This window comes from Sminthopsis crassicaudata, chromosome 4 (assembly GCF_048593235.1).
Source record: "Sminthopsis crassicaudata isolate SCR6 chromosome 4, ASM4859323v1, whole genome shotgun sequence".
Lineage (NCBI taxonomy): Eukaryota > Metazoa > Chordata > Mammalia > Dasyuromorphia > Dasyuridae > Sminthopsis > Sminthopsis crassicaudata.
In genome coordinates, this window is record NC_133620.1 from 110,124,975 (window position 1) to 110,142,822 (window position 17,848).

Below are 17,848 nucleotides of genomic sequence, written 5' to 3' on the forward strand. Positions count from 1 at the left end.
GGAAAGGAAAATGTGTCCTTAGCTATCATTGGAATGTGCTTTTTAAAAAATTTTTTTAAAAAACAAATTAACTTTAGTTAGGATTTTAATCTTGCCTGCTGTTCTCAGTAGCAGATGAATGCTGCCTACTTCCCAAAATTCTTCATAAACACTTCTGTTCAGTTGCATCCAACTGCCATACATTTCACTAAACCTAAAATTAAAGATGAGATTGGAGAAGGAGGAGGTTGTGTGGATTTTTTTTTTGTAAAAAGCTATTTGAATGTACTTGTAATAATGTTTCACCTTTAATGCTTGGATTGAATAATAATCTCTCTCCCTAAAAAGAACCCAAAACAATTTTCATTCAAATTCTATTCTTCTAGCACAACTTTTATTTCTTTGGACTTTCCCAACAGTTTTTACATCTTTTCCGGTTCTGCCTTCAGCCTTCATTTCTTCCATCCATCCAAGCACGTGCCTTGATATGAGCTTCTTTTGAAGTATGGGTCAGGCAGGAAAAGCCTTGCATTGCCCAGCAGGAAACTGCTGGAATCATCTTCCTCCTCCTCCTTTGATTCCTCCCATGGAAAATTCAGCACAGTTGTGACAAAGAGATAGTGAATGATGAATTTCACTGTGGGGGGAGATCCAAGGAAAAGCTATTGATGGTACAGAAGTGTTTGAATGGAGGGATGCTGCTAGAGCCATTCTCTTCCAGCCCAGTCCCATTGCACCCTCAGGAAAAATGGAATACAATGCCGTTATGTCAGTCTGCAAGCTCTAAGTAATGCTCAGACACAATCAGAAGCAGTAGTCATAAATTTAAATTCTGGGGACCTATTGGAAATTCTGTAAAGGGAGCATTTTTCTAAAGAGCCATGCTAATATTCTTTCCCCCCAAATCTCTATTTTCATATGTCCCTATACATTTGGGGTATGCATAGACATTCACTCTATGCACAGAAGGGTACTATTTAATGGAATTAGATGCCATCTCCACTTAGGATTACATAAGGATCTCAGTTTCAATAACGAAGTGCCTGTTTTGTGCCCTGAAGCCTGGTTAATTTGCCAGGTTTCTTGCATGAGACCTTACTTCCTCTGAGATGAAAATCCTGCCTTACCCCCAAATCACGCAAGGACTAAATATCTGCTCCTTAATCTCATTTCCTAAACTGTGTTGCTTTCTGCTGACACATCTCCAGAATTCCAATTTGCCTACATTCCTGCTTATGTGGACTTCCCTGATTATTTAGATGTCATATCTGTAGGTCTAGCATATTTCTAATCCCCAGCATCCCAAATTGACCTGATCCCACTACTAACCAAGTCCTAGATTTGGCAGGGTACATCAGGACCATCAGGACAAATTGTGACAAGGACAGTAATTCATTAAATTCTACCTTGGGGAATGTAAAAGGAAACCTACAATGCTACATGGTAATTTTTTTTTTGGTATACACAAGTGCCATTCAGATGGCTTTTGTCACCATTCAAGTGGATTGGAAGAAACATTCTCTTATCCCTTAGTTCTTTAATTAATTTTATTCCTGTACATTGAAATGGGCTTAGAAAGGAGGCTATGAACAGTGTAGAGACTGCCAGTCTTGGAGTCAAAAGGACTTAGGTCCAAACCCAGGCTTTGATCAATACTGTGTGAACCCTGGGTAAGACAACTAACATCACCGAAACTCAGTTTCCTCTTCTCCACTATTGCAGGGGGACCAACCATGTTGTAAGTGAAAAGTTTAGCCTGGAGGCTGGAGAACCAGCTGACTAAAACATGGGTCAGGCAGGAGATGGAAAACAATTCCATTTATTCATGGCTAAGTCAGATTTATAGAAAGCATGAGATAAGAAACACCTGGACCCTGTCCCATGGGAGCCAAGTCAGCACTTTTCTACCTCATTTCCTTTGTAGTCTTGAGCATGGTGGGAGAGTCTCTCATGGAGAACGTGTTGAACCCTCAGCCTGCTTCTCATGGGAATAGGAGAGTTGTAAGCTCTGACCTGAACTTGGGGCTTAGACTCTATTCAAGTCCTCTATACTCTACCTATCTCAGAATGTTTTGAGGCTCATCTGAGCTAATGTATGAAAAGAATTTGACAAACAAAATTTAAAATTTGATAAATGATAGTTATTATTGCTAATTAAATGTCTTAGACAGTTCAGAGTTTGCTTGCCTGAAGGCAGAGGAATGGCCCAAATAGTTTGTTATTGTAGAACACCATGATGTTAGGTAGTTACCTATATAAATCTTACAATAATTTTTACTACAAAGAGGTGCTATGAGACAAGTACCAAACTGAGTCTGTCTTTATATTAGTCTCTTATATAAAGAATCATCCTACAATCTCATGAAAATATTTAGATGAGTAAACAATCATGTCAATAGAGTGTAAGAAAAAGAAGAAATGCTCAATTCCTAGGTTTCGTTAATGATATGCACCTATTTCAAAGAATCTAAAGGAAACATGATATAATTTGGAGCCAGAAGACCTTGATTTTAATCTCACCTCTTACTACTTTACTACACTATGAAATTGGGCAAGTAGCAACTGTGTAGATCCTTGGTTTACTCACTTATAAAGTGAGGAGTTCATTTCCATTCAACAAATATTCATTTATTATTTAGTTAATTTAATTCATTAATATTCATTAAAACATCTACTATATATAAGACATTGTACCGGGCACTATAAGTATATATATTCATTTACCATCCAATTCATTGATATTTATTTAAATATCTACTATTTTACAGGGCACTGTGCCAGGCACTATAAGTATATGTATATTCATTTATTATTTAATTCATTTAATATTCATTTAAATACCTACTGAAACTCCTGCCCTTAGGAGGTCATATTCTTCTTATGACATGTACACAAAGGAGTTTTTTTTTAAAAGTAAAGAGGTATGGACTAAAAGTCAGAAGAAATCTGAGACTCCTCCCCCTCTATTTAAATAATTGTGCCTATGGACAAACCACTTAATCTCTCTATAAAATTCAGTTTTCTTATCTATAAAAAGGAGATGATAATACTTTTATTTTGGTACAGAATATATCACTTTGGATAGAGTCTTGAAAATTTGGAGCTACTGTCCACAGGGACTTCCAGTAATGGGACATTTTCTGGTTGGCTCTGATGCTGACAAAGATTGCTTTGACTTGCAGACGTGACACAAGACAGCAATAGTACACAAAATTTGAAGGAAAAGAAAGAAATTGTGGCCTAAAATATGATACAATTAAGTATATGTCCTCTGCTGCTTATTAGCATTAGATTTCTAAGTCAGGTGGAACCTCTAGAATTATTAGCCTTTGGCTTATTTAAACAGTTCCCTCTTCAGTGCTCATGTTTCCAAAATAGACAGGTGCATAAGCCAGATTAATGCATAGCAGAGTTTCTGGGACCCTAAAACCAGTGATCCTGCTTTACTGATTGTTCAAGCAGCTGTGACCAAGAAAATCATAGAAATGTTCCTGTGTGGTAAACTGTTGTGAGTAAAACTGCCTGTGCCCTACTCCCATTTGGATAGGAGACAAGAGATTTATGAAAAGATCCTGAACTTCCAGTTTGGCTCTCCCACAGTTAGAGTGACTTAAAAGAGTGAACATGAGCTTTAGAATGAAAAGAAGGTTTTGCCTTGGGGTTTGCAGCTGGGAAGTGATCAGAATATTGCATTTTATAATACATCTTTCTGATGCTTCTTCATTTTACCCTGATTTAACTAATCTAATTAAACTGTTTAGTTCACTGTGTACTTGATGTCTTTGTGTATTTTAATATCCCAGCTCTACCAGAGGGAGTTGCCAGGGGGAGGGGGTGTAATAAAGGCAATGATTGATTAGTAATCCCCGATTAAAGTCTAGAATGTAATAGTCTGACTTACAAAATGCCTTGATTCGGAAATAGTCTTCTGGGGCTCTCAATGGCAAGGGAGTCACTAGCTTATTATCTCTATGGGTCTATCATATACTATATACAAATGAGAGTAGGACACCTACTGTATTGGTACTTGATAATTCACTAAGAAACTTTTTTGTAAACCTTAGCACATTATTTAAAATTGAGTTATTTTTACTTCTATAGTTAGAGCAGGATTCTGCAGTGGAAAATGTACTGTGGCTGGGTCTTAATGTAGTTTGAATGAAGTCTGGGATTCCAGAGTACATTACAGAGTGCAAGAAAAACACCACAAGACAGAATGGAACAAAGAAAATAAAGTAAATCAACTTTAGTAAGGGAAATTATTCATAATACAAGCTGGGGGTGGGGAGATAGAAGGAATAGAACATGATCTGGTCTTTCTCTTATGCCCGGAGGAAGAGGGCTCTAAAAGTCATAAAACTCAGTGTGTTATTGTAAGATTCTTATCTACTTCAAGCAAGATCAGATATTGAAGAGGGGAAAGGAGCTTAGACCTGGCCTGGAGGTCAAAATTCAGGAACTAGTAATAATTCCTGGAAGGAAAATGGAAGCTTATTGATATTTAAACTCCCAACAGGCAAAAAAAAAAAAAAAAAAAAAGTTTTGGGTCTCTACCTTATTATGGTCAGTGGATTCAGTGGATTTGGATTTATTTGAGTTTCTCTTCTTTCTTAATTTCTTAGATTCTGAAATCAGGGAACATAAACTATTCTCTTGGCTCTACCACTCGCAGCTCTATGATCATCACAATATCATCTAAAGTCTCCAGGACTTCATTTCTTTTTTTTTTTTTTAATAAAGATTTTTATTTTCAAAACATATACATGCATAATTTGACTGCATTGACCCTTGCATATCCTTGTGTTTCCGATTTTCTCCTCCTTCTCCCCACTTTCTCCCCTAGATGGCAAGCAATTCAATATGTGTTAAACATGTTAAAATATATGTTAAATCCAATATATATAAACATATTTATACAATTCTCTTGCTGCACAAGAGACATCAGGTCAAAAAAGAAAGTAAATGAGTAAGAAAACTAAATGCTAGGGAACAACAACAGAAAGAGTGAGAATGTTATGTTATGATCCACATTCAGTTCCTACAATCCTCTCTCTGGGTGTAGATGGCTTTCTTCATCACAATATCATTGGAACTGGCCTCAATCATCTCATTATGGGAAAGAGTCATGTTCATCAAAATTGATCGTTGTATAATATTACTGTTGTCATGTACAATGATCTCCTGGTTCTGCTCATTTCACTCAGCATCAGTTTATATAAGTCTTTCCAGGCCTCTATAATATCATCCTCCTGATCATTTCTTATAGAACAATAATATTCCATCACATTCATATACCATAACTTATTCAGCCATTCTTCAATTGATGGGCATCCATTCAGTTTCCAGTTTCTTGCCACTACAAAGAGGGCTGCCACAAACAGTTTTGTGCATGTGGGTCTCTTTTCCTTCTTTAAGATCTCTTTAAGCCCAATAGTAACTGCTGGATCAAAGGGTATGCAGAATTTAATAACTTTTTGAATATAGTTCCAAATTGCTCTCCAGAATGGCTGGCTCCATTCACAACTTCGCCAACAATGTATTAGTGCAGGACTCCATTTCTTTATTAATGCTCGGGCAAAGCTTGAATATGACTCTCTTTGTCCTTGAAAGGAGGCCAAATTCAATAAAAATTTTGGGAATTATATTTATCCTAAGATAAATGTAGATTATTGTAGTTTGAATGAAGTCTGGGATTCCAGAGTACATTACAGGGTAAAAAAAATTAAGAAAAAAAGAAGAACCTAACTTTGAAACCTATTTCTCTGCAGTAGAAGTTTTAAATTTTTCTGAAGAGGAAGAGGGGAAAGAACACTCAGAGATTCATTCCCTTGAAACAACTTCTATTGTTCTTTTCTTCAAACCCAAACCTATAAGGGAACCATAAGAGGTGAAAGCTAAAACTAAAAGAAGAAGAAAAGAAAAAAGAAAAATTATGGAGATAGGAAGAAGTGAAGTCATGGACAAAGTGGTAATCCTTCCTCTGCCCTTATTTCAGCTGAGGACACCTGGCATCCATTCCTAAGCATGTTCTTTTATTCTGTTAAAAACAGAATCTGACCCAGCTGGTCTTTTTTCTCATAAACACCTGTAGTCGACCCCTCTTTTCCTGCTACCTCATCTCTTGAGTTTTCCTGTGCTATTTTGTTGGCATCAATGAGTGTAAAAGTCAGCTCTAGGGACCACAGAAGAGAGTGATTCTTCTGGCTAGGAAATTCTTAGAGAGTTTTTGTTTTCTAACTGGGGGAATAACAACAAACTAGTTATGTTTTGTAATTACCTTTCCAAGGACAGAATAACCACCAATTTAGAGACTTTTAAAATCTACCCTACTAGTTTACTAGTCTAAACAGTTATGTCCTCTAGCAATTATATATGAAACAATGGGGTTGGACCAAAGGATCTCTTAAAATTCCTTCCAGTTCTAAATAAATTGTCCTAAGTAAAATACAAGGCTGAAGGGTGACAAATCAAAGGAGAGAGACCCAGGAAAAGTGGCCTAAATCTAAGGAGAGAAAAAATGCTTTTAGTTCTGTAATGTTTTGCAGAAGTGGCCCCTGAACTAAACCTTGAAAGAAGAGAATGCTTTGGAAAGGAAGAAATAAGATGGGAGTATATAGAAATAATCTACACAAATACATGGAAGGAGAAGATGATACTTTGAGCTCTGTGCCATGCTAGGAGTCAAGTTTGGCTGGAATATGAAGTACATAAGAAAGGATTATATAAAATAAATCAGAAAATGTAAGTAGAAGCATATTACAAAAAATCTTTAATGCTTGGCTGGATAATTTATATCTTATCCTTCAGGCAAGAGAGAGTTAAATTATTCAAGATTTATAAGCATGAAAGTGGCATAGTAAGGCCTGTTCCTAATTTTTGGCAGTAGCATGAAAGCTGGAAGACTAGTTAACAAACTATTGCAATAGTTTAGGTGAGAAAAGATAAGGACATGTATTATGGTAGTATCTAGGTAAACAAGAAAAATGAATTAATAAAAAGAAAAGCATTTATGAAATAATTACTGTGTCACGCACTAGGCTGAGTATAAAAATACAAAAGTAAGCTAGCACTTGCCTTCAAGGAGTTTACATAGGAAGAAAATGCAAATATAAGGAAATGAAAGCCAGAGAAAAGTGTTTTGATTTGAGAAGCTTCAGGGATGGTGAGCAAAGTTATAGGAAAACCACTGGCATATTCTTCCTAGAATCAATGGTACAATTGATTATGGTTACTATTATCAGAGCAAGAAGTGGAATGTGAAAAGGGGGAAATAGGGAGAAGTGGAATAGATAAATGAGTAGGTGATGGTCAGAGTGGCTGAGATCCTTTTCAGCTCTAAAACTTTGGGAAGATTCTTGTGTGAGCCTAGCCTAGGAAGGGGAGTATTCAATTCTGAATCATTCTGTCACGCAGCTAGTGAATTTAACTCTTAATTCAATGAATATAGATGTTATTCTCTGATCCCAGCTTCAAAATGTAGATGAATAGAATCATTTCATCTTCTTGACATCAAGACTGAAGATTTTTGTTCAAGTTTCACTTTTGATTTCCCAGAATTATTGGAATGATTCCATTAACCCTATGAAGAGGAAAAAGCTTGCTTTGCCTTGCTCTTCATTTTCCCTTCATTTCATCCCAACACCACCCCCCCAGAAATGCAGCAGTGATTAAGCTAGTTTCTCTCAAAGGTTTACCTTTAAGATTCTGGCTGAATTTTTAAGGTGATACTTTGTCACTTATCTATGTGACAAAGGTTAGGGAAGATAGAAGAGTGGAAAAAATGAGAGTGAATGTAAACAGTGTGTGAATATCATGTTCTTGCATATAGTCTGGCTGAAATTTTTTGGTTGGTTTTACACATAATTCTTTTTCATGATTAAATTGTAAAACAAAAAAAAAATTAAGAACCACCAAAATAAAGAATGACATAAAAATGTAGACTTGAAAAAGAAGATTACATATCTACAAAGAAAGCAAGAGATAATAGGTCAACAGCACAAGTATTCTACTGTTACTCTCATGATGACAAGAGTAGTGAGGGTAGCTCTCATATTGTTGGGTAAGCTTTTGGGGAGAGCCTAAGTTATGACATGACAATGGAAAAATATAGATGTGCTGCAATATGCATTATTGGAGAGAACATCCATATTGATGAAATTAAAGATCCATTTGAGGGCTTCATTATTTTCATGTTATGAAAACCTCTGATGTTCACTCTCTATTGAGTTCACTTATCATTGTCTCAAGCTCCAAGAAATTTGGATTTATATCTGAAAAGAAGGAAAAAGTCAAAATTCTTCAGGCAACCTGGGCAATATTTACCTACTACACACAAACAACTTAAGATTCTTCTTCCTAATTTTTATATTTCACAGGGTCATAAAATTTAAAGCTGGAAGGACCCTTTGACAGTCAACTCACCTAATCTCGTTTTATAGATGAAAGAGAGAAAGACAGAGAAGGAGAGAAGGAAGGAAGGAAGGAAGGAGGTAAGGAAGGAAGGAAGGAGGGAAGGAAGGAAGGAAGGAGGGAAGGAAGGACGGAAGGAAGGAAGGAGGGAGGGAAGGAAGGAAGGAAGGAAGGAAGGAAGGAAGGAAGGAAGGAAGGAAGGAAGGAAGGAAGGAAGGAAGGAAGGAAGGAAGGAAGGAGGGAGGGAGGGAGGGAGGGAGGGAGGGAGGGAAGGAAGGAAGGAAGGAAGGAAGGAAGGAAGGAAGGAAGGAAGGAAGGAAGGAAGGAAGGAAGGAAGGAAGGAAGGAAGGAAGGAAGGAAGGAAGGAAGGAAGGAAGGAAGAAAAGAGGGAAGGAAGGAAGGAAGGAAGGAAGGAAGGAAGGAAGGAAGGAAGGAAGGAAGGAAGGAAGGAAAGAGCTGTTTAAATCAAAAGCTATCAGATATAATATCCACTCTAGCCCAGCTCTAATCCTTCCCCAAAATCTCCCAAAAGTTCTCTGAGGTGGAGTACAATGCTTAAATTGGGTACAGTTTGTACAACCTAGAGCACAAAACCTGCTAGTTACAGCTGTCTGCCCTAGAAATATCAGCTGTCTACTACCTTCCAATACTTTATAGCTTTTACCCTCCTGGTTAGTGAGATGTTTGCTGAAGTCTGACAAGAAGAGCTACAACAGAGCTCTCAGGAGGCACCAAATACTGTGTATTTTACAGTTCTTTAATTCTGCCTTATTATCTTCTGTTGCTACAACGGAGGTCTTTGACTGCTACTTTCATCATACTATCAAGCTTCCTTTTGATGCCTAAATTAATACTAATGGGAAGCTTTCAGCTGTTTGCTTACTTACTTTTCTTCCTGAACAGCTTCTCCCAGTTGAATTGTTCTACCTTGGTGCATCATTCCTTTTAAAGCTCTAGTTTTGAGAGGGGAAAAAATCCAAATAGTTCATATTTTTGTTAGCGAATTTACATCTAAATACTCTGAATATTCTGAAGGCAGGCTAGATGTCTAGGCTATTCTCCAATACCCCCAATTGTTGATAAAAATATCAATAATTCTAATTTAACTGTTACTTCTTCTCCAGCCTGTCTGTCCACTCTGTCCATATAATTCTGGTCTTAATGAGATCACCTCCAACACAACTGCCAGAACCTAGCATTCAAAGGTCTTCCTAATCTGATTCTTTCTTAGCTTTCTAATGCTATTAAACCTTACTCCTACTTACTGTACTGTTCTTTGATCCAGTGACACTTGGTATTCCTCAAACAAGACACTCCTTCTCCAACCCACACATTTTCACTGGCTATCCGCCATGCCTGAACTCTCTCCTTCCTCATCTCTGTCTGCTGGCTCCCCTGACTTCTTTCAAGTTCCAGATAAACTCCCACCTTCCATAAGAGGCCTTTTCTGGTTCCTCTTAATGCTAATGTTTTCCTTTTGTTGCTTGTTTCAATTTTAGCCTGTTTATATCGTGATTGCACACAATTGTTTTAATGTTTTCTGCCCCCATCAGTTTGTGAACTCTCCACAGCAGGGACTGTTTTTGACTTTTTCTTGTATCCCTGGAGCCTTTATTATAGTGCCTGACACACAGTAGGCCCTTAATAAATGCTTGTTGACTGAATAGGCAGGATCAAATAGTGATAACTTCAGCAACCAACTTTACTGAAAATGAAGTTTATATAATGACCACCTACAAAATGTCATTGAATAACTCAAGAATGTTTTTACTGTTTGCAATATATTTTACCTATTAGCCTGATAAAGCCTGAAATTTCAGTCTTAGAAATCCATTCCTTTGAATCTTTCTAGAGACCAAGAATGAACTATTAACATAAAAATAATATTGGAAAAGTCAAGACACTAATCTCATTTTAGATATTTATGCCAGGGAAGTGGAGAGAGTGGAGAAAATGCCCTGACAAACAGCTGAGACCAAAAAAGGAAGGAGGCTTTAAGAAGGAAGAGAATGGTTGCTTACTATCTAATGCTGACCACTAGCCTAGTCTTCTCTAGGGATAGAAATTTCAATTGGTAGATTCAGAAAAGATGCAATCCCATCTTTCACTATGACTTAGTTGCTCATTTCCAGCATACACTATGGGTTGGTTCTATAGCAGCATAAAAGTGACCCTAGACTACCACAGACACCCATGAACATCTCACAACAATGACACAATGGGAGGAAACCTAAGCCAGGCCTTGACAGGTGCCCAGCTGCATCTCACACTCTCTAAGAATGAAGAATGAACAACTCATCTCAATTTTAACTAGTATCTCCCCCGAATTTCATTTCATCTCACTATTTAATACAGGTGTCCATCTGCCACTTCCCTGGGAGCATTCCAAGGAAATCATTCATGTATAATATGATGTACTTCTTTCCTCTACTGTCTTAAATTCTTCATAGTTCCCAATTCTATCTAGTAGTTAAGTAAAGAGGGGTTTTCTGTGTTTTGCAAATTTTGCCTAGAACCATCCCCAATCCTTTCCATTAAATACATAAGGAAAGAATGACAGGGTACCCCTGAAAAAAATTTTGTTATCTTCTTTCACTCCCTGACATATATCTGTGGTTCAGACCAGATTTTAAGCACCAAGGGGCTTGGATCAAGAGGACCAGAACCTATAAGCCCATCAGAATTTATTGGCTATCCAGAGGAACAAAGACTTAAAAGAAATAATTTTTTGAAAAATAAGAATAAGACAAGATCATTACCTTTACAAAGTTAATAATATATAATTTTTAAAAAGAATAAACATACATATGATAAATTATTAAGTCAATCACATATTTGTTAAGTGCTTTCTATGAACCAGATACTTTACTAGGCTCTCAAAACACAAAAACAAAAAATGAAACAGCATTTTTCCTCAAGGAGCTTACATTCAATAGAATGTCACTGAAAGTAAAGCAATGACCACTTACAAAATTTCATTGAATAACTCAAGAATATTTTACTGTTTGCAATATATTTTATCTATTGACCTGATAAAGCCTGAAATTTTAGTCTTGGAGATCCCTTTGAATCTTTTTGTAGTGATCAAAAGTGAACTATTAACATAAAAATAATATTGGAAAGGTCAAGATATTAATTTGTATTAATGCAAAGTAAACTATTAATATGGCATCAATAGGACATAGTATATTAGACATAGATCTGGAAAGCTTCTAGTTCAACCATCTCATTTTACAAGTGAGGAAACTGAGGTCCAGATATGTTATGTTACTTGCTCAAGGTCACATAGGTATTAAGTAGCAAAAACTAAAAAAAAAAACTCAGGACTTTTGACTCAAAATTCAATGTTCATTTTCACTGTATTATCTTGCCTCTAAAATGTAATTGAATTTCTCAAGAAGTTTATGACCTAATAGAGATATGTGGAAACACAGACATAACTACATAAATGAATTAGAGAAGCACAAAACAAAGTATGATGAAGTATAAGAAGTAAAAGGTCATTACGGATTAGAGGGATTAGAGAAGATTTCAAGGAGGGGATGGTATTACAGTTGGATTTTAAAAGATGGGGAAGAATCCAACAGGTAATAAAGAAGGGGAGAAGATCCCAGGCATGGGAAACAGCATGTGGAAAAAAAAAAGCCCAGTGACAGAGAGTGGAGGGACAAGTTCAGGGGACAGGGGACAGTACAGTTTGGCTGGAACACATAGAATAGAGAATTGTATAAGAAAGCAATGGTCAAATAAGATTATAGGGGATCCTGAATATTGAGTAAAATGATTTGAATTTTGTCTGGAAAGCAAAAGAGTCATTGAAAATATTTTAGCAAATCTCTAGATTATCTGCCTGAGAATAGTTTGAAAGATAATTTGGATGAGGGGGGAAATAGAAAGAGAAAGATCCATGAGAGGGCTGCTCTACTAGTACAAGTATTTGATGATAAAGACATATTAGCTAGATAAGGCATTTATTAGAAGTTACAGTGAATAAAGCATAAGACCCAGCATCAGGAAGACTTGAATTCAAATTCAGTCTCACACACATAGCAGCTATGTGGCAAATCGTTTTAAGTTCTTTCAACTTCAGTTCCCTCAACTGTAAAATGAGATTAATAATAGCATCTATCCCACAGGGTTGTTGTGAAGATCAAATCAGTTAACTCAAATGAATTTTTGCAAACCTTAAGATGCTTTTTGCAAACACCTTTGCAAACCTTAAAGTGCTAGTTAGTTTCTAACTATTATTATTCTTATGTTGTCAGACACTATGGTAAATTAGAATGATATCAGTGGGAATAAAGAAGAGAGAGTGGATCTGGTACTGTAAAGGGAAAATGAACAGGGCCAGATAACCAACTGGATAGGAGAAGTGACAGAATGGGAAGGAGCAAAGATAAACCAAATCTTTGAATAAATGTTTACTAAGTATTTACTATGGGTGAAAAACTCACTGTTCAAAACTTCTAGTTCATGTGACCAACAATAATGATGTTCATGACCTCTCAAATCTCTCTAAAATCTGCCTCTATAGGACACCAAGAACCCGAAAGATCACAATTCTGTGAAGTGATACCTAATTCATATTTACTCAGCACTCCTTTCCCCATTTCCCAGGAGCAAGACTGGGAACTCAACTCACCCAACTCACAAACTTGCAATAAAATTTAAACCTCTTTTCAATGTCTGGAGATCCAAGGGTCCAAACTGCAGAAATTTTCTGAGGCTGTGATATCCAATGTCACCATAGCATTCTGAGCTGCAACAGAGCTCTGTAGAAGAACACAGGATCAGAGGAAATGGGGCAGGACAACATGGTAAAGGTAAGGAAAAGACTTTATGACACTCCTCTAACTTTAGTTTAGTATCCAGCTGGTGACAATTCTGTTCTTTCTTCTTCCACCTCTAAAATAAAAAAAAAAGTATTTCAGAGCAGAGGATCCAATTCCTTTGGAAACCAACATCAGAAAGGATGGAATTAGAAAATGATCAAAAGAAGAAAATAGAGAAAAAAATGAAATTACTAAAGCTCTCAGAAGAAAGAAAACTCAAAGACCTTGAGCATAATAACAATCAAAATATTAATAGTGCTTAATCACAGTGCCTGATACATAGAAAACCTAATAAGTGTTTGTTGATTGATTAATAGCAAAAAGAAATGCAAAAGACCTCTATATCTAATAAACAAGTTTAAATATCTAGAATAAATATTGCAAAGCAAAGGAAAAAATTTTTAACACCTGAAGAGGCAGAGGAGTCTATAGATTTTGAGGAAAGCATGGAACTATAACACATTCTTCCTAAATAGTTTAGAAGACAAATGAGAATTGTGAAAACAGAATTTATGACCCACAAAGACAAAAATAAGCACATGATACAAGAAATAATACAAGAAAATTGCCCAGATCTAAACACATAAAACAAAGTGCCAATTGAAAGAATCTACAAATCATTTCCAGAAAAAATCATGTTCCAACAAAAAACCCAAAACTGCAAAATACCAGAATCATAGTGATTACATTTAACATTTCAATTAAGTAATGATAAATTTTAAGGTACCAGGCTTCAAATACAAATAAGAGGAAATATTAATAACATAAGATTAATGTGTGCCCAATAGAAAGTGCAAGAGAAAATGGTAAGAGCAATGGAACTCAAGTTGTAGCACAAGATGGCTTACTCTGCAAATATGAACTTAACAATAAAGGAGAAATGATAGATGTTAAATAATAAAAAGGTACTCAAAATGTTAAGGACCACACCTAAGTACAAAACCCAGAAAGCCTGTAAAGAGTTAAAGGGGATTGTGCCATTAAGGGGCAAGTGGGTTCTTCTAAAGCCCCCACAGTTGTGAATCATAACACACTAGAAGGAATTGCAAATCAGTCTTGCTTGTGAATTGGGAATGAAATAAATAGGAAGCAAGAGGGAAGAGGATCAAAATCAGACAATGCAACTGCCTCTCAGTCTTCTTGTATTGTTATCATCCTCTCACATGAAGGGATCTCTTCTGCTGATCAGATTTAGATTCCCAGCAGCCACTAGCAGATTGCTCCTGTAACATTAAAAACATTCTTAGAAAGAAATTATTTACATTTTAAATGTGCAGGACAAAAGAAATAAGGGAAGAGTGAATGAATATAGCAGGCAAATACAGCAACAGCAGAGTAACAGGAGAGAGCAGCATGAGATTTCTTTCTAAATGCACATAAGGAGATAAAAATGAAAGTAGAAGTTAGATGGAGATAATGGTGGAGACATGGGCTGGAACATCATGAACTAAATTTCACAGCACTCCACTTACAGATGAGTCAGTGGTTTTGTAGGACTAAATTTCATATGGAAGATAGAGGAGAGGAAAAGGATAGAAGAAAGCTTGTAATGTGCCCTGGTCAACGAAGACTATAAGGAAAGGTGACTGATATAGTGTCTTGGAAAAAGAAGAAAATGCGGTGAAATAAGTGAGATGAGGGGAAATATAGAAAAGGGGGTGGGGAGAAAGACCTTATTTTTGTAAGGGGAGGTAGTTTCATTGATTAAAGTTCCTGTGGGTAAAGAGAGGTGTTCTATGAAAGAAGATTGGTGCTTGAAGAGACTATCTTGCCTTAGAAGAGGAGAAATTGGAACTCTGAAGGAATAAGAGAGAATAAAGAGAGGGGAAAGATTTTGGGATAAATGGAGAAGAAAATTAACCAGGGATGGCATGTTAGTGGTGGACCACATGGAATTGGCATTTTTTTTTCTAGAAAAGAGACATCATATAAAAGAAGGTCCAATGGGCAAGCTCTACAAAACAGTGGCAGAAACTGCCCAGAAGGAGTACTTTGGAAGTTTTGACTTCATGAAGAACATAGAGAATAAAGAAGAACCAAATAAATAGAGAGACCATGAACAAAGGAATGTTAGTCTAGAATAACCAAAAATTGAGACTAGAAAAAGATTGAGGGGGAAACAAAAATGGCAGAGTAAAGGCAAAAACTCAGTTGAACTTTTCCAATATTGTCCTCCAAACAACTTTAGAATAATGCCTTAAATTGAACTCTAGTGTTGCAAGAAGTTACAGGAATATTCTGGGAAGAAGAAGAAGAACCCATGTAAAATTATCTCAAATAAAAAAGTTATGAAAAAAGAGCCTCTACAATAGATAAAAATGGGGCAGGGGAGTGGGGAAATGAACAACACTTGATTATTCTCATCAGAAGGGCTCAAAGAGTGAATAACATACACATTCAGTTGAATATAGACAGAAGATAAGAGAAAGGAGAAGGATGGGGGTAGTAGAGAGTGAGAGTAGCAGTAATCAGAAGTAAAACAGACTATTGAGAAAGAATGGGGTAAAAAAGGAGAGAAAAACTGGATGGAGGGAAATGCATAGATAGTAATCATAACTGTGACTATGAATGGGATAAACTCACCCATAAAATGAAAGCAGATACCAAAATAAATCAGAAACCAGAATTCAATAACATGTTGTTTACAAGAAAAATATTGAAACAGAGGGATAAACAAAAAATAAAAATAAGGGATTAGAGCAGGATTTATTTTGTTTCAGTTGAGGTTTAAAAAAAAAAGCAATAGTAGGAATCACGATCTCAGACAAAGCAAAAGCAAAAATTGACGTAATTAAAAGAGATAAGCAGGTAAACTATATTTTGCTTAAAGTTGCTATAAACAATGAAGCAATGTCAATATTAAATATGGGTGCACCAAGTGGCATAGCATCCAAATTCTTAAAGAAAAAGTTAAATAAGTTACAGGGGTAACAATACAGACAGTACAACTATACTAGTAAGAGAACTAAATTTTTCCTTCTCAAAACTAGATAAATGGAATTATAAAATAAATGAAAAATAAATTAAGGAGATAGAATTTTAGAACTTATATATGATAGGTTTCTGGGGGAAAAAATGAGTGGGAATAGAAAGGAACATCTTACCTGTATATCTCAACTGTATATGACACTTTCACAATAATTAACCATATATTAAAGTGAGCATTAAAAACCTCATAAGCAAATGCAGAAAAATTCATTATATTTTTAGATTATAATGCAAAAATTTACACTCAACAAAGCTTTATGGAAAGATCAATTAAAAATTCATCAGAAACTAAATGATCTATTCCTAAAGAATGAGATAATCAAGGAACAGATCATATAAATTTATTAATTATTTACTTATCAATTATTTCATCAAAGAGAATGAAAATAAAAAGATATCATATGAAAATTTATGGAATGCAGCTAAAGCATTCCATAGGGGGAAATTTATGTAATTAAATGCTTGCATCAATAAATTAGAGAAAGAGCAAAGCAATGCTATTTAAAAAAAAAAAAAAAACTAGAAAAAGAAAACATTTTAAATCCCCAATTGAACACCAAATTGCGAATTCTAAAAATCAAAGGAAAGATTAATAAAACTGAAAGTAAGAAAAACATTGATGTAATAAATAAAACTGAGTTGGTTTTATGGGGAAAAAATGAAATAGATAAACCATTTTTTAAATTCATTTTTTAAAAAAAGAAACCAGATTATTCTTAATGGAAAAAAGTGAATGTGCCACCAACAAAGATGAAATTAAAACATATGCCAATGAATCTGATAATTTAAGTAAAAGGGATGTGTTTACAAAAATAGAAATTTTCCAGATTAACAGAAACAGTAATGGAATACCTAAATAGCCCTAGCTTAGAAAAATAAATAGAATAAATGAGCTTCATGGAAAAAAATCTCATAACTAGATGGATTCAGATGAATTCTACCAAATATTACACAAGCTGATTGAAAAAATAGGCAAAAAAGGGATTCCTACCAAATTCTTTTTATGACACAAATATGGTTTTGATACCCTAAACCAGGGAGAGCCAAAACAGAAAAAGAAAACTATAGATTAACCTCCCTACTGAATGAATATTGATGAAAAAATTTAAATAAATGAATAAATTTAATTTAATTTAAATAAATAAAAAAATAACAACAATATATCACAAAGACCCTAAACTATGATCAGGTGGGATTTATTAGAAAACTGTCAGTATAATTGGCTCTATTAATAATAAAAATAACAAATATCTCAGGTCTATTTCATTAGATGCAGAAAAAAGCTTTTGACAAAATACAACAATAATTCCTATTAAAAATACTAGAAAGGAGACCTCAGTTTGATCTCCCACTGCATCCAGGGCCATCTTTGGGATGACTCCTGATCTGCATCTTGCCAATGTACCCAGATGGTTCTGGAGGAGAAAGTGAGGCTGGTGATTTTGCACAGCCTTCCTTTACTTCAGTCCAATTCACTTGCATGTTATAGCATCACCTCCCTGATGTCATTGTTCTCCTTGAAAACAAACTACAAATAACAACAACTAGAAAGCACAAGAAGAAATGAAGATTTCTTGAAAATGATTAGTATCTATCTAAAGCTATCAGCAAGTACTAACTGTAATGGGAATAAGCTAGAA

At 35.5% G+C, this 17,848-nt stretch overlaps 1 long non-coding RNA gene across 1 annotated transcript in view; it reads right to left on the reverse strand.

Moving 5' to 3' along the window:
• Positions 1-371: 371 nt before the first annotated feature.
• The window catches only part of LOC141541066 (uncharacterized), a 36,493-nt gene continuing 19,016 nt past the window's right edge, over positions 372-17,848 (reverse strand). The window contains exon 3 of the long non-coding RNA XR_012481644.1: positions 372-616. This is a non-coding gene — a long non-coding RNA (uncharacterized LOC141541066). The remainder of the gene's footprint in view (positions 617-17,848) is intronic.